This window comes from Chiloscyllium plagiosum, unplaced genomic scaffold, assembly GCF_037043375.1.
Source record: "Chiloscyllium plagiosum isolate Xiang-an unplaced genomic scaffold, Cpla_swu_hap1 HiC_scaffold_16, whole genome shotgun sequence".
NCBI lineage: Eukaryota > Metazoa > Chordata > Chondrichthyes > Orectolobiformes > Hemiscylliidae > Chiloscyllium > Chiloscyllium plagiosum.
The window spans coordinates 64,113,723-64,136,124 of NW_028270154.1; the positions used below are offsets into that span (position 1 = coordinate 64,113,723).

At 40.1% G+C, this 22,402-nt stretch overlaps 1 long non-coding RNA gene across 8 annotated transcripts in view; it reads left to right on the plus strand.

Moving 5' to 3' along the window:
* The first annotated feature begins 6,014 nt into the window (after positions 1 to 6,014).
* The window catches only part of LOC122556751 (uncharacterized), a 91,543-nt gene continuing 75,155 nt past the window's right edge, over positions 6,015 to 22,402 (plus strand). For 4 of the 8 annotated variants that reach the window (XR_015759660.1, XR_015759662.1, XR_015759661.1 and 1 more), the window contains exons 1-3: positions 6,015 to 6,103; positions 6,543 to 6,617; positions 7,954 to 8,174. This is a non-coding gene — a long non-coding RNA (uncharacterized LOC122556751). Of the gene's footprint in view, positions 6,229 to 6,542; positions 6,618 to 7,953; positions 8,175 to 22,402 lie in introns of all 8 variants that reach the window. The other 4 variants (XR_015759666.1, XR_015759663.1, XR_015759665.1 and 1 more) reach the window with 2 other exon arrangements.

Sequence of the window (22,402 nt, forward strand, 5' to 3'; positions counted from 1 at the left end):
AGACAGAGTCAGCATGAATTTAAAAACGAAAAGTCATGCTTGACAAATCTACTGGAATTTTTCAAGGATGTAAATGGTACAGTTAATATAGGGGAGCCAGTGAATGTTGTTCAAATGAACTTTCAGTAGGCTTTCAATAAGATCTCACATGAGAGATTCGCATTGAAAGTTATAGTGTGTGGAATGGGTGATAAGGTTCTTACATGGATAGTAGACTGGTTGCCAGATCAGAAACAAAGAGTAGAAATAAACATGTCTCTTTCTGAGTGGCAGGTTGTGATTTGTGGGGCAGCTTACTGGCTCATGCTAGGAGCCCAACTATTCACAATACGTAGTAATGATTTAGATGAGGGAACTACTTGTAATAGCTCCAAGTTTGCAGTCAACACCAAGCTGGGTGGGAGAGTAAGCTGTGAGAAGGATGGAGAGCTGCTTCTTTGTGATTTGAACAAGTTGAGTGAGTACACAAATACATGGCAGATAAAGTTTAATGAGGATAAATGTGATGTTATCTACTTTGGCAGCAAAAACAGGAAGGCAGATTATTATCTGAATGGCAATAGTTTGGGAAAGGGGGAAGATGCAGTGAAACCTGTGTGCCCTTGTACACCAGTTACTGAAAGTGAGCATGTAGTTGCAGCAAGCATGACAAAGACAAATGGTATGTTGGCCTTTATAGTGAGGGGATTTGAGCAGGGATTTCTTGCTGCAATTGTACAGAGACCTAGTGGGACCACACCTGATGTATTGTGAACAATTTTTGTCTCCTCATCTGGGAAAGAAAGTTCTGGCTATGGAGAGATTGCAACAAAGGTTGACCAGACTGATATTTGGGAAGTCAGGACTAACCGATAAAGAGAGATTGCATGGGTTAGGACCATTTTCTAAACTGGAGTTTAGAAGAATGAGGAGGATCTCATAGAAGCCAATGAAATTCTAACAGATCTGGACAGTGTCAATGCAGGAATGATGATCCCAGAAAGTCCTGAACAAGGAGTCACAGTTTAAGAATACAAGGGAGGCCATTTAGGACTGAAATGAGAGAGTGGTGAACCTGCGGAATTCTCTGTCATAGAAAGTGGTTAAGGCATAAACATTGAATATTTATAAGAAGGAATTAGATACAATTTTTTAGGGCTTAGGGGATCAAAGGACAGAAAGCAGGAAAATGATAGTAAGTTAGATGATTAGCCAAGAGGTTCTCAAAAGTAAATGGATTGTGTTGTGAGTGACATTTCCCTTGCAATTAATGCATTGGAGTTATCATACGCAATGAAGATGTAGAGTGAGTACCAATCTTAACACTATCCATAGAACACAAGAAGAAATCTGCCAATTGTTTTCTATGCAGGTTCTGGTGATTAGAACAATCTAACGGAACTGAAATTAAGCTGGAAAGTCAGCACACAAACTCTGACATTTTTGACTGATCCTTCAAGGTATAATGAAAGTGCATTTGTGACTCACCAAATATAAGCAATTAATCCTAAAGTTTTATTGCAAAGACTTGGATGTAGGCATGGAGTCTATCATTATTGTTTTTTCACCATGGGTTAATATAATTTATACTGAAATTGTGTCAAATAGAATTTCCATCATTTGAATAGAGCCAGCAGTTAAATGCTTGCAACTCATTTATGGTTATTTATTTTATGACCCAGAGGTGCATCATAGAATAAACTTGTAAGAATGCCTTAAAAACATAAAGCGGCAATTAGTTAAGGCTACCTGGACTGCATCACTGTGCCTAGTTTCTCATTGTTGCAAGTATTGCTTTACTTTGAAAATTACATCACTACTGAATTTGCACACTTTTCATGGACGTAATTTGCTAAAGCCCAAAAAGGGATCTCCTTTATCGTCACTAGAAACAGGTAGTAGTTGATAAGATCAGACCCAGATGAGCTTGCTCAGCTTATTATGATTCCAGATGAGTACCCGCCCAGATTGTTATGCTCTGGGTAAGCAGGGATGAACTACTCCCTTTCTTAATTCAACTCCTTCATAAGTTGGTCAAAATAGGTTTAAATGGATCCCTTCCTTGTGTATAACTTTTCTCATTCCAAATGTATTTTTGATTTAAATGAGCCAGATTAAGCAGGCTGTTTGTTAATTGGATGATACCAGTAATGCTGACATTGATAATGAAGCAATTGATTTTAAGATTTTTGATTCTGCAAATTTGTTGACAGATTTTTGTCCTGGTTTCCTTCTGACATTGAATTCACTGGCTAGCTTCCAGCAAGAGAAAAGTTTTTTTTACCTGCATTGTGAGATTTCCAATGGCTGTCAAGCTGTGTCCATCAAGGAAGACTAGTCCACAGTAGTACATCAGCCCACAAACACACAGACCATGGATTACAGTTGTTCTTTAAAACATTTTTGTATATTTCATGTGGGGTAAAGAAACGTGTCGATAGTTTAGGACAAAATCCGTGGGAGGTGGCTATCTGCTGAGTAAGTAGTTAGACCCTTGTTACTCATTCTTTAAATTTGTCTGTTTGAAGTTTGCCAGACACACTATATGTGTGACAGTTCGTGGGTTCTGTTTTGGATCAAACCAAACCACCTCAAAATATATTAAGAAGATAGCCAAGACCCAACTGTTCCTTATTTTAAAAGGCAAATGTAAGGCATTGTGTTCTGGATGCAATTCAATTGGTCGAACTACCAGGCTTGAAACAAAACACACTTCATTCTTACGTTATAAGACAAATTAGAATTACTTATTTCTACTGGAAAACTTATCAGAATAATAGATTATTTAATGACTAAACAACAACCCTTCCAATATAGTAACATTCCATAAACACAGCCCTGGCAAAGGCAAATTCAGTTCAATATATTGTCTTACATACATTTCTCCAGTCCAGGAGGAAAGAACATCAAGAGAAAACTCTAAGATCGAGGGAGAACTGATACATTTTGCTGCAGCAGGGAATGTATGTAACTTCCACAACCAGCTTCAAGACCCTAGCAACTATTAAAAGCCAAAACTAATATTTTGGTTCTGTGACCCCCATCTCTTCATGCTGCTTGCATTGTTCCAACTTCTAAAAAGTGCCCAAGGTCTCACAAGCTGTTTACTTTATTAGTTAGAAACAGACCACTCTTCACCTTTATCTCAACACCTATTCACCCAGAACAGAATACACCTTTTAAAGTCGTAGTATCATCATAGTTCATATAGGGGTTCTACAGACAGCCATTGAATTAACAACCACAATCATGTTAGTTGAATGTCCTCTTTAAAAAACAGTGTAATTTTTAGTTCAATTTGTCCAAAAGTAATCAAGAGTTATAATCTATCATTATGATATTTTCCCTGCGCAAGAAATGTGATTCATTCTTATTTCATTGTAAAAGGAGAAAACACTGTTAAACATAAACATCAACACAACCACACATTCTTTTTCCTATTGCTAGTCAATGTTATCCTTTCAGTTCTAACTAGATATTTTCAAGTTCTGGACAGTCTGTCTGCAATCACATCTGATTTCCAAGCAATGTGGGTGATGGAAGGATGCATGGTTAAAAGAATAAACTCCAATGGATTAACCTGCCAAGCTGAATTTTAACAATTCTCAAAAAAGCTAACAAGCTGTGGCCAATATAGACTGTGGTTTCTTTCTATATTCCAGGAAAAAAAACTGGATTTGTAATATTACAGGGGTGAATGCTGTGATTAGCTATAGCTCAATCTTACCTTTGGGAATTGAATGAGGTGATGGAACATTTGGTGACAAACGTATTGGCTTTAAAAGATTTGTGACAGAGCATATTCTTGTGTAAAAGTTTCCAGCCATTACAATCTAATGCCTTGAAGTTGCTATGTCTGCAGCATTGAGCAATTAATGTCTTCTTGTGGGTCAACAAAGAACACAGACAACTAAATGCTATACAACAAATAGAATTCGTTACTGGTAATTGGAATGCCATGTGCTTCATTCTAGCCCATTTTAAACATTGACTTTAGTCTGTCATAAGTAGCCAAGCATATCCCAAAATACAATGTAGAATACTATTGGAGAGGCCCACTTCGTCATTTGGAACATGCAGTATCATTATTTAAAACATGCAGTGTATAATTTATTCAATTGTACTTTTTTATTCCAACAACCTAAATTATTTATTGTTGTGGTAAGCATAAATCTCAATAACCCAACTGGAGTTAATGCTGCCTGTACGTCAGATCTAGACTACTGTTTATTTCTTGATGCAACTATTACTGGCAGTATATCTGCAATTTATTGAAATTACCACTGCAGTCTTTCACTCAAAACCTTTGAAAACCAAATAAACCAAACATATAATTTTATTGTTACCATGTGCAAAAGTGGAGGAATTAGGTCCTTGGGATTTATTTCCTTAAGATTATAAATTCAGAGTGATGACACATGGTGCAACCTAACTACCGTATAGGCAAAGATGTAACCAGTGATACCATCTGCTGTGATCGGACATGAAGCAGGATGTGACTATGCATAAAAGTCTTGCTAATTTTGGTGGAAAACTGACAGAACTACATCTTTATGGGGCTTCAACATGACCTCATTTATTGTGAATGTCACCATCAGAGTCACAAAGAGTGTTCGATGTCTTACGTCACAGAAGTGACAGAAGACAGTGGTGCTGTCGAAAATGTAGATATTGTGAACGTGAATGGCAGGGTTCAGAGGGCAATGGGAGTGATTATCTACAAAGCAGTCTAAGCTAAGGGCACCGTTACCTGATTCAGGATTATGGCCCTACTGGTGCTGACGGCAAGGTGGTGGTGGCTGGAAAGATCAGAGGTTCTCACTCCAGGTCAAAGCCACTCCCACTCCCAGACCTATTCCTCACAACACCAAAGCAGCTCCCCTCTCAACATTTGACCCACCCCCGTTGGTGCACAAGTACTTTGCCTCTATCATTCCTCTGTTCAGCGGGCATGCACTGAAAGTGTCATGTGTTTGACACATGCGCAGTCAATGTTTGCAGCCTGTTCCACCATGGTCAGCTGAGGTCACTGGCTGTATGAGTGTATATGTAGCAAACAAATTATGTTGTGTATAATCACTCAATTTTTTTTAACTTATTATTGTTTATGTTATAAGGCTTCTAGACAATTAGATAAAAATGCAGTTTAAATATCAGTTTTAGAGTAACAATTTTACGGTTCTTTGTATATTTACATTTCATTGTATTTTTATATTACTAGCTGGATTAAAAATGCATTATATGGTAAATATCTCCATATCCAGTGTTACTTTTGATAGTACTTATGAGTTAATTAAACTGCATTTATAAGCTAATTACACCAGGAACAACTTCTTGTCCTTGAAATGTTAATGTATGCAAGGCTGCCAGCTGGAAGAAAAGACCAGACTCATTACTTTTGATTGATGAAACATCAAAGGAGGTTCACGCTAGTCGAATTTACAGTGTGCATGTTGTAGGCCTTGACCAGGTGTCACAAACAAGAAACCAGAAAATATGGTTGTTACACTTTAGCTACTTGAGGCATGATGTATACTCTTCATGATTGAGAAAACAACAATTGCTCTTCAAAGAAGTCTATCTCCACCTCAGAGGGGAATATATTTGAACAGCACCCAGAGGAATTTTTAATTCCCTGCTTTCACTACCTGTTTGTAGTAGAGATAATCTGGAAAGGCAATATTGGCAATTTCTTGACTCCAGTTCTATTCTGTTTAATGATTCTGGAAATGCCTGCAAAATATTTACACTCTGGTTTAAAAATGGTTTGAACAGTGTCTAAAACACCTAGTATTCTAATTGTTTCGAAATAAATGTAATGACTAGTTTGAACTCAAAGTCAAAAATTTGGACAATTCCTGTCTTTGAGCGCTTACAGAACAGCGTAATGTATAATCCCTATAGCCTTTGGTCTGTAATTCTGCAGAAATTTTTAATCCTTAGATCTGTTGAGTATTAACTGTTTATATATATAAGGGTGCTAGGTTCAGTTCATTGGAGACCAAGGGCTGCTTGTTGAGCTTTGTGAACATTGTCACAAAGTTACCATATATGGACACTAAATGTTTGGTTCTCTCAACAGGTCTAATACCTGGGACTGGCATTTGAAGGAAGACTGCTTTAAGTAAGTCAGGGCATTATGTTTTAAGATGACTGCAGAAGCCACCTGAACTGCAAGCTGTCCATGTTCTACAGAGAATTACAAAATGAACCCTGAACAAAATTGCTATGAAACCAAAATGCATTAAGGTAGCTGAAACTGCCAATAACTAATCAGACAATTTGTCTGCAGGAATGTAGATTTTTATTTACTATGAATGTCAGCATTTTAGCTTTACGTCTCCACCTTATAATTTATTCTGCTTTGTTGTGAACATGATGGGATTTGGGACACGTTTTTAGTAAGTTTCTACTTTGCTTGTGTGAGTGTATAATAAAACAACTTTTTGTTTTAGTTCAGGAGAACTGTCCAGTTTATAGTTTTATACCTATTTACATATACATTGTGTTGAGAAAACTTATTTGTAAAGAAAATTTTCAAACTCTGTGATAATTAACTTCAGGAGCAAGAAGACGTCTCTCGACCTCATCCTAACAACATAATAGTAATATGCTGTCAGAAATCCTGAGACATGACAGTAAGTATAATGTAAGGAAAAGTCATTTTATATCTATGTCTACTTAAATACCTAATTCAAGTGAGTACAATAAATTATCACCAGACATCAAGGTGAAATTCCTCCTGTTGGCACATTTTACAGGAAGTTTCACACAAATTGGGAAGCCATTTTTTTATTCATGTTACCTTTTCAGTAAGATTATCAGCAAGAAGAATTTTATCTCCGAGTGGATAATGATGCTAGTGAGTCTACCCTAATATTTTAATAATAAACAAGTCAAAAGTGCAAGAGCATCTGCGAATCAGGATTTCTTGCTTGAACTCTGCTCTGCATCCAAGCCAGCACATTGTATGATAGTATAACATTTCACTAAAGCAAATGTGAGGACTGCAGATGCTGGAAATCAGATCTAGATTAGAGTGGTGCTGGAAAAACACAGCAGGTCAGGCAGCATCCAAGGAGCAGGAAAATTGACGTTTTGGACAAAAGCCCTTTTTTTTACATTAAATTACTTACAATGTGGAAACAGGCCCTTTGCCCAACAAGTCCACACTGACCCTTCGAAGATCTATTCCCCTACATTTATCCCTTCAGCTAACACTATGGGCAATTTAGCATGGCCAATTCACCTAACCTGCACATCTTTGGACTGTGGGAGGAAATCAGAGCACCGGAGGAAACCCACGCAGACACGGGAGAATGTGCAAACTCCACACAGTTGCCCGAGGCGGGAATTGAAACCGGGTCTCTGGCGCTGTGAGGCAGCAGTGCTAACCACTGTGCCACTGTGCCACTGTGCCACCCCTCAGGAATGAAGGCAGGGAACCTCCATGGTGGAGAGATAAATGGGGGGGGGGGGGGGGTGGGGCCAGAGAGAAGGTTGAAAGTCCTTGAATGGATTCTTGTCATCCTGTATCTGCTATTCTATGTGTATCCAGCTGGCTTCCTGCCCCTTTTCTCAGGACAGACAGTGACTGGGGACTCCAGCCAAATTATAATCACAATGCAATCACAAAGCTTTGTGCATGGTTTTAATAAATTACCGCAAGCCAACATTATTGTTGATTCTGCAAAATGAAAGCAATAGGCACTTCCTCAAACCACTAATCACTACTCCCCTCTCCACAATCTCCAGCTTCTTTAGATGTTCAGTTTGAAGACTGTGAATATCGGCCAAAATATTCAAAAGCTGATTTAGGATATTCAGGTGCCTAAGTTTCATGCACTAACGTGACATATAATTGTGCTTCATAGTTACAAGAAGAGCTATTTAAACATGTTATTCTACATACTTTAAAAATGAATTTCTTTCACAATAGGTTTCAATTAAGTGTTTTCCTTTGCTTCTATGCAGGGGCCAACATGGTTCCTAGACAAGTTGATGAGGGTCAAGCAGTGGAATTGGTGTATGTGGACTTCAGCAAGGCATTTGATAAGGTTCCCCATGGTAGGCTCATTCAGAAGGTCAGGAGGAATGGGATACAGGGGAACTTAGCTGTCTGGATACAGAATTGGCTGGCCAACAGAAGACGGTGAGTGGTGGTGGAAGGAAAGTATTCTGCCTGGAAGTCAGTGGTGAGTGGTGTTCCACAGGGCTCTGTTCTTGGGCCTCTACTCTTTGTAATTTTTATTAATGACTTGGATGAGGAGGTTGAAGGATGGGTTAGCAAGTTTGCAGACGACACAAAGGTTAGAGGTGTCATTGACAGTTTAGAGGACTGCTGTAGGCTGCAGCGTGACATTGACAGGATGTAGAGATGGGCTGAGAGGTGGCAAATGGATTCAACCTGGATAAATGTGAAGTGATGCATTTTGGAAGATCGAACTTGAAAGCTGAGTACAGGATTAAAGACAGGATTCTTGGCAGTGTAGAGGAACAGCAGGATCTTGGTGTGCAGGTACATAGATCCCTTAAAATTGCCACCCAAGTGGACAGGGTTGTTAAGAAAGCATATGGTGTTTTGGCTTTCAATAACGGGGCATTGTGTTTCAGAGCTGTGAGATCTTGTTGCAGCTCTATAAAACTTTGGTTAGACCGCACTTGGAATACTGTGTCCAGTTCTGGTCGACCTATTATAGGAAAGATGTGGATGGGTTCAGAGGAGGTTTACCAGTATGCTGCCTGGAATGGAGGGCTTATCTTACGAAGAGAGGTTGACTGAGCTTGGACGTTTTTCATTGGAAAAAAGAAGAGAGGGGACCTAATTGAGGTGTACAAGATAATGAGAGACATAGATAAAGTTGATAGCCAGAGACTTTTTCCCAGGGCAGAAATTGTTAACACGAGGGGGGTCATAGTTTTAAGCTGTTTGGCAGAAAGTATAGAGGGGATGTCAAGGCGGGTTCTTTACGCAGAGAGTTGTGAGAGCATGGAATGCGTTGCCAGCAGCAGTTGTGGAAGCAAGGTCATTGGGGATATTTAAGAACATGCATATGGTCACAAAAATTTGAGGGTTCGTACATTAGGTTTACCTTACATGAGGATCAATGGTCGGCACAACATGATGGGCTGAAGGGCCTGTTCTGTGCTGTACAGTTCTATGTTCTATGTTCCTTTCAATTACATGGTAGCACAGAACTTAAATGTTACTAAAAACAGACATTGCATCAAAGCTTTACATCTTGCACTCATCAGGACTAAGACATAGGAAAACTGACATAGAAAAGAAGCAACATGAGAAGAGGGTGCTGATTTTTTGGATAGTAGTTGGTACGGAATTGCAGTAGGAACTGCTAGTTGCCTTAGTGAACTGATTAAATTTAACCAGGCAAATAGAGTCTGATCTTTCAGAATATGTTATACACATGCAGCAAGGATCAGTTGGCTCCAAACATTTCCCCTGTGAAAAGGGTGTAATGTGTGGGCATACTCTTTTTACCTACAAAGATATGGGCTGTGTGTGTGAATGTAAGTAGCTTCTAGCGCATGCACATGATTCTGACTACTAATCTTAAACTGGTTTCTGATTTAGGATGTAGGTTTGCTCGCTGAGCTGTAGGTTTGATATCCATCTGAGCAGGGCAGCGTTAGATGTCCGGTACATGGCCACTGCCATCCGACACCTTAAAACGCCGGTGCTCGCACCTGACATAGTGCACCAGTTGGAGGATGGGGTGTAGGTTTGCTCGCTGAGCTGTAGGTTTCATATCCAGACGTTTCATTACCTGGCTAGGTAACATCATCAGTGGCGACCTCCAAGTGAAGCGAAGTTATTGTCTCCTGCTTTCTATTTATATGTTTGTCCTGGATGGGGTTCCTGGGGTTTGTGGTGATGTCATTTCCTGTTCATTTTCTGAGGGGTTGATAGATGGTATCTAGATCTATGTGTTTGTTTATGGCATTGTGGTTGGAGTGCCTGGCCTCTAGGAATTCTCTGGCATGTCTTTGCTTAGCCTGTCCCAATATCGATGTGTTGTCCCAGTTGAAATGGTGTTTTTTTTTTCATCTGTGTGTAGGGCTACGAGGGAGAGAGGGTCATGTCTTTTTGTGGCTAGCTGGTGTTCGTGTATCTGATTATGTATCAAATATTGACAATAGCTGAATTCCATCTAATGTTGGATACTATTATGTCACTATTGCAAGCACAGGCTGGTTAATCATGATAGTTAACCATGGTGCCCGCTGCAGATAGTCAAAAAATCCTGTTTTTTGATGTAGTCCACTAGTGATGAGCCCCTATATACTGCCATTACATTAGTATTAAAACTCATATGCCATATCTCTCATTGTTGTAGTGGGCAGTTTGTCTTCTTTCTCTTGATGGCACCATCCCGTTAGTGGGGAATACCACCCAGATTTATTGCACATTAGCAATGTGAGACTACTCAATATAGACAAAAGACAATAGACAATAGGTGCAGGAGTAGGCCATTCTGCCCTTCGAGCCAGCACTACCATTCATTATGATCGTGGCTGATCATCCTCATCCTCATGCTCATCGTTTCATTTGTTAATTGCAGTTTGAGACCTTTTATTCTTCCAGGGTAATCTGAGGTAGACTGCACACTATTCAGATTTCGGGGCTAAAAACGGGGGCCTTAGCCACTACAATTTGTAATTTTTTGCGATATATGACTTGTGATGATTTGATCGAACTTGCTATTATTACGCAGAGTGGTTTTGATGTACCCTACTCCAACATCATGTTTACACAATAACCAGGTGGCTACAGATCTCTTCTAAGTAGCCAGGATTATGGTACTCATTAATATATCTATATACAGGACCTAAAGGCTCTTTGAGAATTTACTTCTAAAATCACTGTAAGTTCATTAACTAATTTTTTACAACCGGAGATAGAAGGCAGAATGTTTTTGATCCTTTGAAGTAGTTAGTTTTCTAACTTTTCTAAATAAATATCAAATGCAGTTACATATAAATTTTCTATTTCTAAAGCAGCCATGACAGTTAATAATACAACACCAATATTGAAATGGCTGGATAGTAAAAGCTTTTTTAGGTATGTGCAAGGCAAAAAAATGGTTAGGACAAAAATTGGGCCCTTGAAGACAGAAACAGGGGAATATATTTCTAGGAACAAAGAAATGGCAGAGGAATTAAATGGGTACTTCAGATCTGTGTTCACTTGGGAAGACACAAGCAATCTCCCTGAGGTAACAGTGGCTGAAGGACCTGAACTTTATATTTGCCAGGATTTGGTGTTGGAGAAGCTGTTAGGTCTGAAGGTTGATAAGTCTCCGGGGCCTGATGGTCTGCATCCCAGGGTACTGAAGGAGGTGGCTCGGGAAATCGTGGATGCGTTGGTGATTATTTTCCAGAGTTCAATAGATTCGGGGTCGGTTCCTGAGGATTGGAGGGTGGCTAATGTTATACCACTTTTTAAGAAAGGTGGGCGAGAGAAAGCAGGAAATTATAGACCAGTTAGTCAGACCTCAGTGGTGGGAAAGATGCTGGAGTCTATTATAAAGGATGAAATTACTGCACATCTGGATAGTAGTAACAGGATAGGACAGAGTCAGCATGGATTTAGGAAGGGGAAATCATGCTTGACCAATCTTCTTGAATTTTTTGAGGATGTAACTATGAAGTTGGACGAGGGAAATCCAGTAGATGTAGTGTACCTGGACTTTCAGAAAGCTTTTGATAAAGTCCCACACAGGAGGTTAGTGAGTAAAATTAGGGTGCATGGTATTGGGGGCAAAGTACTACATTGGATTGAAAATTGGTTGGCTAATAGGAAACAAAGGGTAGTGATAAACGGCTCCATTTCGGGATGGCAGGCAGTGACCAGTGGGGTACCGCAGGGATCCGTGCTGGGACCACAGCTTTCTACAATATATGTTAATGATATAGAAGATGGTATCAGCAATAACATTAGCAAATTTGCTGATGATACAAAGCTGGGTGGCAGGGTGAAAAGTGATGAAGATGTTAGGAGATTACAGGGTGACCTGGACAGGTTAGGTGAGTGGGCAGATGCATGGCAGATGCAGTTTAATATGGATAAATATATGGTTATCCACTTTGGTAGCAAGAACAGGAAGGCAGACTACTACCTCAATGGAATCAATTTATGTAAAGGGGCAGTACAGAGAGATCTGGGTGTTCTTGTACACCAGTCCATGAAGGCAAGCATGCAGGTACAGCAGGTAGTGAAGAAGGCCAATAGCATGCTGGCCTTCATAACAAGAGGAATTGAGTATAGAAGCAAAGAGGTTCTTCTGCAGCTGTACAGGGCCCTGGTGAGACCACACCTGGAGTACTGTGTGCAGTTCTGGTCTCCAAATTTGAGAAAAGACATTCTGGCTATTGAGGGAGTGCAGCGTAAGTTCACAAGGTCAATTCCTGGAATGGCAGGATTACCTTACAGTGAAAGACTGAAGCGACTGGGCTTGTATACCCTTGAGTATCGAAGATTGAGAGGGGATCTGATTGAGACGTATAAGATTATGAAAGGATTGGACACTCTGGCAGTAGGAAACATATTTCCACTGATGGGTGAGTGCCGAACCAGAGGACACAGCTTAAAAATACGGGGTAGACCATTTAGGACAGAGCTCAGGAGAAACTTCTTCACCCAGAGAGTGGTGGCTGTGTGGAATGCTCTGCCCCAGAGGGCAGTGGAGGCCCACTCTCTGGATTCATTTAAGAAGGAGTTGGATAGAGCTCTCAAAGATAGTGGAATCAAGGGTTATGGAGATAAGGCAGGAACAGGATACTGATTAGGAATAATCAGCCATGATTATATTGAATGGCGGTGCAGGCTCGAAGGGCTGAATGGCCTACTCCTGCACCTATTGTCTATTGTCTATTGGAGCCTTAATGTTTAGAACGAAAAGCAGAAAATACAGAAAAAGTACTCAGTAGTACAAGCAACAGAAAAGGAGAAGAGTTAACTTTCTTGTATTGCTCTTTGTCATGTCAGCATTTTCTTGTTTTGTTTCAAATGTTCAGCATCTGTAACATTTTACTTTTTACCTTGCTGTTTGAAAATTAATAAATGGTTAACATTTTTCATCTGAAGTTAACTTCAGGTGTTAACCTGCAAAGCCAGGTGTGAATTTCAAACTGAAATAGTATAGTTGTCTAAACATTACATTGCATTAAAGAAGTAGGTTTTAAGGAGTGACTTAAAATAAGAGAAAAAACATTAGGGTTTAGACAGGGAATCCCAAAAATTAGGGCCTAGGGGTGGGGAAACTTTTTATCCTGGAAGGCCACATTTTATTTAACCGAGATCCTATTAGGCTGCATGCTGAGAACTTAACATGTACAACAAAATGTCACATTTTTGGCAACATATTTACTAATTTTAATTAAAGTCTGCTATTATATGAGGACTTTAAACAAAATAAAAATTCAGCAAAACATTTATTTGTTTGGCAAAGTTGACAATAGAACTAATAATAAGTGAATAACTTAGACAACAAACCATTTAATGACCTTTTTGTGATTGCTTATTGTGACATTGGAATCGGATATTCGATTCCAACATCGTTGACCATAGCTTTTACTGGTTCTCCTGGTGAATATCCATCATCTGAGATCTCGTGTGTTTTAATTTGCGTCACATATGAAAATGTTGATTCACAACAGTAGCTTGAAAGAGGTAGTTGTTTGTCCTTCTCAACCTGATCTGAATCTAACAATCCTCCAAATTCAACAATGCATTCTTTTATGGTTTTGCATCCCTAAATGGCTTCCCTCTTCTTCCAAGAATGTAGGTTACTTTTTATGTTGCTTCAGTGTCTTGTCCTGACAATATTTTAAATACTTGCTAATGCTGCTGCTTTTGATTTTTCATTTTCTTAAGTACAGACTTTTAGGATTCTCCTTCCACTTGAGCATATTTATGGTCCTTATGAATTGCATAAGGCCGATATGCATTGTATTTCTTCATTGTTGCAAACATAGCATCACAGAGCAAACAAGTCATTTTACCCTTCAAAGCAAGTACCTAATACTATAATTCCCATTCTTCATTGAATACTCTTCCTTTAATGTTCTTTTAGTTTTTGACATGACTGGGTTACCAGTAAAAAATTTTTAAAATGGTACACCTTTAACAAGGTGGATTTAGTATTTGCGGACAAATAGGCCACAAGTAATACCCCAAAGGATGCATGCAGTTTAAGTTCGTAGGTTCCCCACCCTGGCCTAGGCATTTCCAGGCACGTCAACAATGCTAAGATGAAAGAATTAGGGCCAGAATGGAAGGAATACGGTTTTATCAGAGAGTTGGTGGACTGGTAAATTTTAAAGTCAGGAGTAAGATGGGTGATGGGGTGGGAGAGTTTGAATGTGAAGCTAAGTATTTAAACTTTAAGGTATTGGTGGTTCATCAAATATTATAGGTTAGTAAAAACAAGGGAGATTGGTGAATAGAACCTGATATAGACTATGGGTAGCAGAGTTTTGAATAAACTCAAGGCTATGAAAGGTAGCAGGTGGGAGGCCAGCTAGATGTGTATTGGAATAGTTGACTCTGCAGTTAACAAATGCATGAATGAGGGTTTCAGCAGTAACTGGATTTAAGTGGGTTGCAGCCAAATCTGGAATTATGCAGTGACCTTCAGGAGGGAGAGGACATATGGATAGGAATTGAATTCAGGGTGAAATTGGATGCTAAAGTTGTGATCAATCAGCTTCAGCTGAGGACAGTGGTGAGAGAGAGGGTAAGAAGGAGGGATTGTATAGTACCAGCAGAGGGGAAGCTACAATATTTTCATCTTACAGCAAGTTCAGCTATGTAACTGACTCTGTAGTGTAATCTTTTGATACGACTTTAAACAAAAATTAGGCTGTCATTGTAAGTACTTGGAAATTCTTAGTTAAACATGTCATATTTCTGATGTTGATCTGTGCGAAGAACCACTGTATTAACTTGAGAGGAATCATCAGCCCCTCCAATTATTTTGTTGTGTTATTTCAACAATTTATCATTAAATTGAATAAGTTATCCCTTATTTGTGTACATATTTAAAGTCACTGCATACTGTCATTCTTCAGTTACATCAAACTCAACCAAGTAACTTAATCCACTTTTTTTCCTTTTTGTGATTCAGATTATTAATTTGCCAAGAATAATAGACAGAGGAATTTCTCTGCTACTCCATGCAACCATGGGAGAATGGTATACTGTATCTGTAAATAATAATTGTCAATCAATGTAAAAGACCTCATTAAGGGGTCTTGTCCTGCAGTGATAGTGCTCTTACCTGTGAGCCAGAGGCAGCTTGGTTCAGATCCCATATACCCTGGATGTGTATCATAACTTCTCTGAAGAGATTTATTAAAATAGTTACAAGACGCAGGTCATAGTAATGCAGCACTGGGGTCACCAAGAAAGCAATGACAAGTATTTTTTCTTATCTTCAGATACTTTTGGGAATTCACACTTAATCTGACTGATGTTGAAAAACATAACAAATTGATTGCAAATTAATGTAGCAGGATAGAAGAAAGTGAAAACAAACCTTTAAGAGAAAGGCAAAATTTTAGATACATTAAAGGGTCATACAACGTGGTTATTCACACAGACTGACAAAAACTGGAAAATGTGTTTCAGAGGGCTTGTTGCTGGGAACCACTGAAATCCAAAGTAAAATTTCATTTGATTGGAACCACTTCCATCAACTTCAACATTTACTTCTTCACCACTGGCACACAGTGGCAGCAGTGTGTAACATCTACAGGATGTGTGGCAGTAACTCACCAAGGATCTGTCAACATCACCTCTACTTCCAGAAGGACAATGGCAGCTGGTATATGGAAACACCACCACTTACAGTTTCCCTCCTGACTTGGAGCAGTGTCACTATATTAACAGTGTTACTGGGTTAAGGTCTTGGACTTCCCTCCCTAACAGGCTTGATGTACCTACACCCAAATGACTGCAATGATGAAAGAAGGCAGCACACTGTCATATTCTCCAGGACAATTAAGCTTGGGCAGCAAATATTAGCCTAGCTGGTAATACCTACTTCCAATGAACATATTTTTTAAAAAGTCTTTGTGCAGTTTTTACACCTGAGCTTGCCTTTTCAAATCCCAAATGGTGAATCCTACTTCCACTAAAGTCCAAATTACCTTCCTTATGGATGTTAAAATGCAAACAGGCATCTTGGCTTTCCAAAGGGTACACTGGCTATTTAAAACTAATGCACTGAGAGTAGACCTGCTCTGACTTGGCCTCATCTTCATTCTCTCAGTTCCATTCACCGAAGCCTCAAACATTGATTTTAATTGAAATAGCTGATCATTTAAATGGCCAGTTGCTTCTTGAAACATGCTTGAACAACAACACACCCCTATTCTGTGCCTGTGAAAATGAGAGAAGTTAGAGCATTTTCACCACAATAGAAATATTATTTGTTCTGGTCAGAATCTAAGCCTAAAAACTGAGCTAAAGACATTAGAGAAGGTGAAAGTAAAAGATACACTGGAATGATATTTGAACTGAAAGATCCTATTTATAATCTGGAAATCTTTGCTGTAGAAAAGAAAATATGGGGCGTGACCTGATTCAGCTCTTTAAAATTAGGAAATGGGTTGATAGATTAAAAAGAGTGTTCTATACGTAGGGAGACCGGATTTAGTAGCCGTAAATAATATATAATAGACAGAAATAAATCCCAAAGTGAACTTAGAGCAAGTTTCATTCTGCACAGAATAGTTAAAATGTGCACATGGAGTAGTTGATGTAATGAGTATGGATGAATTTAAAGGAAGATATACAAATTCATGATGGTAAAAGGAAGGTGTGTTAGTGGTGTTAGATGAAAAAAATTAGTGATTTATGTGGAGAATGAACGCTATTATGAAATATGTCAGCCAAATAGTCAATAAATACCTTGTACTGATATGTAGTAAGATGCAAGATAGGGAAAGGACAGTATAAAGAAAGTAATAATGAAAAATAGTAACAAATCTATTCAAAATAAAGGAAAATTACACTAACTATTCAGGATTGGTTGTAGTCCTCCAAATTTAAGCTTGGAAACATTGCAGCTTCCTTTCTATTGTTATTGAAGTGTGGATTCACACTACAGATTCAGTCACTGTGGTAATGTTTCAGCTTCACACATGACACTATACTTGCATCTTGTAAATTGAGTGTCAAGGCTCGAAAGAGACTCTGAAAAGACAACATGAACTCTTGTGAAACCAAACTCAGGCAGCATTTACACAGTGACTGCATTGTTGGTGTGAAACAAAACTATTTTGAATGCACTGTTACCATATTAAGTCAACATTTAGAATCATAGAGTCATACAACATGGAAACAAACCCTTCGGTCCAACTCATCCATGCTGACCAAATTTCCCAAATGAAACTAATCCCATTTTCTTTCATTTGACTCATATCCCTTTAAGTCTTTTCCCTATTCATGTACCTGTCCCAATGTCTTTTAAATGTTGTAACTCATCTCTACCACTTCCTCTGACAGTTCATTCCATGTACATACCACCCTCTGTGTGAAAATGTTGCTCCTCAGGTCCCTTTTAAATGTTCCCCCTCTCGCCTTATAAACTTATACCTTCTAGTTTTGAACTTCCCTATCCTAGCGAAAAGACTTTTGTTATTCACCTTGTCTATTATCCTTATGATCACCATTTGTTTTCTTGAAAAGCCTTGCAATCTCCAAATTTACATTTGAGTATTTTTCAAGGATAACCTTCGAAAGCAGAGCTCGTGTATAAAAGCTATTCAAATCAAAAATCAGATTCATGTTATTGGTTAATGGCATGCTATTTAATTTAGCAATTTTTTAGATTATTTAGTCATCGTTTCTGGTTTAGACAATCCCATTAACAAAGAAATACTGCTGCAATTGTCAGGAGCACAATGACAACATATGAATAGACAGGGGATTGGGTGTGATGTTTCAGATGTTTGGGTGTGTCATTAGACATGTTTCCTTAATGTTTCCTTAATGCGTCCTTGAATTCTGAGGAAGGTTCACCAGACTCAAACGATAACTCTGATCTTCCTTCACAGATGCTGCTAGACTCGCTGAGCTTTTCCAGCAACTTCTGTTTTTGCTTCTTAATGACCAGTATCTGTTTTGAAGCAAACTGCTTCAGGAAGAGATGGTAAACAGAGAGATTTACTACCCCCACCCAGAAGTCAACTCAGAAGTGGAAAACCTTAAATCAGGTTGCATGGGAGGGTGTGCAATACCTATTGCCTTTCTGCGTCTGCTCAAACTATATCACCAGCAGGGGAAGTGCTGGCTGGTTCATGCACTCTTAGGCCAACAGAGACCTCTATATGGCCAATAAATGATGTTTAGTTAGCAGACGTTAAAAAGTTTTATATAATATTATTAGGAAGTCTATTTTTCAGAATTCATCTTCAATTGCAAATAAACTATTACAGCTGAGAGAGTGATTGAAGTAATATGAATGCTGGACATTTCAGTCATTGACACAAAGTACTATACTGTACTGTGCTACGTAGAAGGTACTACTTGGTTGCGGAGACAATCCCAATTCTGTATTCCCCAATAACCACCAACATATTCTTTCTAGCCAACTCTACTGTTAGCAATAGGGAGAAGATAATGGATAATTTCTGCTCCCTAGCCCAAGGGACTCTGGCAGTCACAATATTGGAATTCTCCCTGAGGGAGAACCTAACTTCTAAGGATCATTCCTAAAATCTTCTTGATGTTGATAGTTCACTGAAGGGCATGAAGATCCATAGTGGGTGCTTGGGGAAACATGCCTTGTCATTGGGTCATGTGCAGCTATGGAATATGTGTGCAATCTATAAGGTGGCATGGGTTGGTCTGAATAGACATGTGAGTATATAGAAGGGCGAGGGGTGAGTGCTCGGGATGTTCCATGGTTTATTGTTATTAAACTTCAGACTCATCTGTGCCTGACTGCAGTGTGAGGGTCACCTTCCCCGATGCCAGTTTTGGAATTTCCAGCTTGCAGACTTCAGCTGCCTCCACTTTACCATGGATGTGCAATCCCTTTACACATCCATCACCAACCAGGACGGTCTCAGGAGTCTCTGCGTCTTCCTGGAACAAAGGCCTGAACCATCCCCACCCACCACACCCTCCTCTGCCAGGCCGAGCTCGTTTTCACCCTCAACAACTTCTCTTTTAACACCTCTCAGTTTATTCAGGTCAAAGGGGTGGCCATGGGTGTCAAATGGGCCCCAATTATTAGATTAGATTAGATTACTTACAGTGTGGAAACAGGCCCTTCGGCCCAACAAGTCCACACCGACCCGCCGAAGCGTAACCCACCCATTCCCGTACATTTACCCCTTTACCTAACACTACAGGCAATTTAGCATGGCCAATTCACCTGACCTGCACATCTTTGGACTGTGGGAGGAAACCGGAGCACCCGGAGAAAACCCACGCAGACACGGGGAGAATGTGCAAACTCCACACAGTCAGTCGCCTGAGTCGGGAATTGAACCCGGGTCTCTGGCGCTGTGAGGCAGCAGTGCTAACCACTGTGCCACCGTGCCTGCCTCTTCATGGGGTATGTGGAACATGCTTTGTTCCAGTCCTATTCTGGCCTCCATCCACAACTCTGGTGCCGCTTCCCTCTCCCGTCCAGAATTAGAAAGGTTCATCGATTTCGCTTCCAGTTTCCATCCCACCCTCACTTTCAACTGGTCCATCTCTGACTCCACCCTTTCCTTCCTTGACATCTCTGTTTCCATTTCTGTGGATAAACTGGCTACTAATATCCACTTTAAACCCACTGACTCCCACAGCTACATCCTCACATCCTGCTTCTTGTAAAGACTCCATTCCATTCTCCCAGTTCCTCTGTCTCCATATGTTCCGATGAGGCCACCTTTGAGAAAGGAACCTCCAAAATGTCCACCTTCTTCCTCAACTAAGGATTCCTCAGCACTGTTGTCAACAGGACCCTCAACCAGGTCTGATCCATCTCTCACACTTCTGCCCTCAACCCCCACTTCCCTCCTGCAACAGCGATAGAATATCCCGTGGTTGTCCTTACTTACCATCCACCAGCATCCACATCCAGAAGATCATTAGCTATGATTTCTGCTACCTCCAGCGAAATGCCACCACCATACACATATTCCCCTGTCCTCCCTTGTCCCCCTTCCACAGGGACCATTCCCTCAGGGACACCCTGATTCCACTCTTCCTTAATTCCCATTACCCCCTCTCACGGCTACATTCCCCCCTCCCCCTCACCCCAGCACCTTCCCCTGCTACCGCTGAAGGTGTAACACGTGCCTATTTACCTCCTCCCTTCTCAGTATTCAAGGGCCCAAACATACCTTCTCGGTGAAGCAGCACTTTACCTGCACTTCACAAAATCTAGTCTATTGCATTTGCTGCTTGCAATGTGGTCTCCTCTACTTTGGAGAAACTAAGTGTTGACTGGGTGACTGTGTTCTGATCGCAAAATAGACCCTGAGCTTCCAATTGCCTGCCACTTTAACACACCACCCTGTACCCCGGCCAACATCTCCGTCTCAGGCTTGCTGCAGTATTCTATTGAAGCCCAGCGCAAGCTGAAAGAACAACACCTCATTTTCCACTTGAGAATCCTGCAGCCCTCTGGACTCAATATCGAGATCAATAATTTTAGGGTCTGAACACTCCCATGTCCTAGCTCCCAACCCCACACACCTTGTTATCAAATAGTCTGCCATTACACATTACTTATTTTTAGCTACTCACAGTCTCCATTAACAGCCAATCACCCAGCTAACTAGATCGTTACCTAATCTTCTGTCTATCCATCTGTTCTTCTGTCTTTGGGCTTTATCCCCACCTATGGTTTACTCCTTTCACCCTCCCTGCACTGTATCTTCTGCATATAAACCAACATTTTCCTAGCTGCCACCAGACTCGAAACATTAACTCTAATTTCTCTTCACAGATGCTGTCAGACCTGCTGAGTTTTTCCAGCTACTTCTGTTTTTGTTTCTGATTTACAGCATCTGCAGTGTTTAGTTTATATTTTCAAGGTTTGGTTTTCATAGAAATTCATGGAATCCCTACAGTGTGGAAACAGGCCATTTTGGCCCAACAAGTCCACACAGACACTCCAAAGAGTAACCCACCCAGACCCATTCCCCTACATTTACCCCTGACTGATGCACTTAACCTACACACCCCTGAACACTATGGGCAATTTAGCATGGCCAATTCACCTAGCCTACATATCTATGGATTATGGGAGGAAACCAGAGCACCCAGAAGAAACCCACGCAGTCACGGGGAGAATGTGTAAACCCCACATAGACAGTCGCACAAAGCTGGAATCGAACCTATGTCCCTGGCGCTGTGAGCCACTGTGCTGCCCTTACTTTTTGCTGAGCTGAAGATTCTCCTTTCTCTTACCCAGGAGCAAACATCAAGGCTGGAGTCTGAATTCATGCTTTGGATAAATTGTCAAACAATAACAAATGTAATCTTTGTTTGTGTGGTGTTCATCCAAGGAGGAGGTCCCAGCTCATAGCTACACAAGCGAGAATCTTCCAGAAGGCTTGCTGTTTTCATCTCAGATGGTACCTGACATTGGTAACCACCTTAAAACATCATATCAGTGTCCATCTTTTAAAGGAAAGACAATGAAAATAAATCTATAAATTCAGTTCACATTTGAAGTTATGAATGCCAAATTAATTCAATGAACTCAAACATGTTTGAGACACTTGGGTCTTGTATTACAAGACTACAATTCTGCTCTGGCCAAGCACACTTATTTTTGCTTTGTAGCAATTTATTACTTAAACCTTATATTGGAGCTGATATCTGAGCTTGTTATCTTGTTATTATTGCTGAAAATGTGTTGCTGGAAAAGCGCAGCAGGTCAGGCAGCATCCAAAGAACAGGAGAATCGACGTTTCGGGCATAAGCCCTTCTTCAGGAATAAGCCCTCCTGAAGAAGGGCTTATGCCCGAAACGTAGATTCTCCTGTTCTTTGGATGCTGCCTAACCTGCTGCGCTTTTCCAGCAACATATTTTCAGCTCTGATCTCCAGCATCTGCAGTCCTCACTTTCTCCTATCTTGTTATTTTTAACATTCCACAGGAATCAACACAAGGTTTGGAGTTCTTCAGATCAGTTTATAAAGTGAAGTGGGCTCAGTGGGTGATATTATCCCCATCAGTAATGTGTGAAAGTAGCATTGAAGTAATGGAAGATGGATGTTTATTTGCAGATTAGCAAACAGAGGATATGTGTGGGCTGGTGAATTCCCTAAAGCAGGAGAGCAGATTATTTAGCATGGACATGTAAGTAGAATATGAAAAACATTTGTCAAACTTCAAACATTTAAGAGGTATTCATTAATGTCATCTCTTCAAAGCAACAGATTTTCCA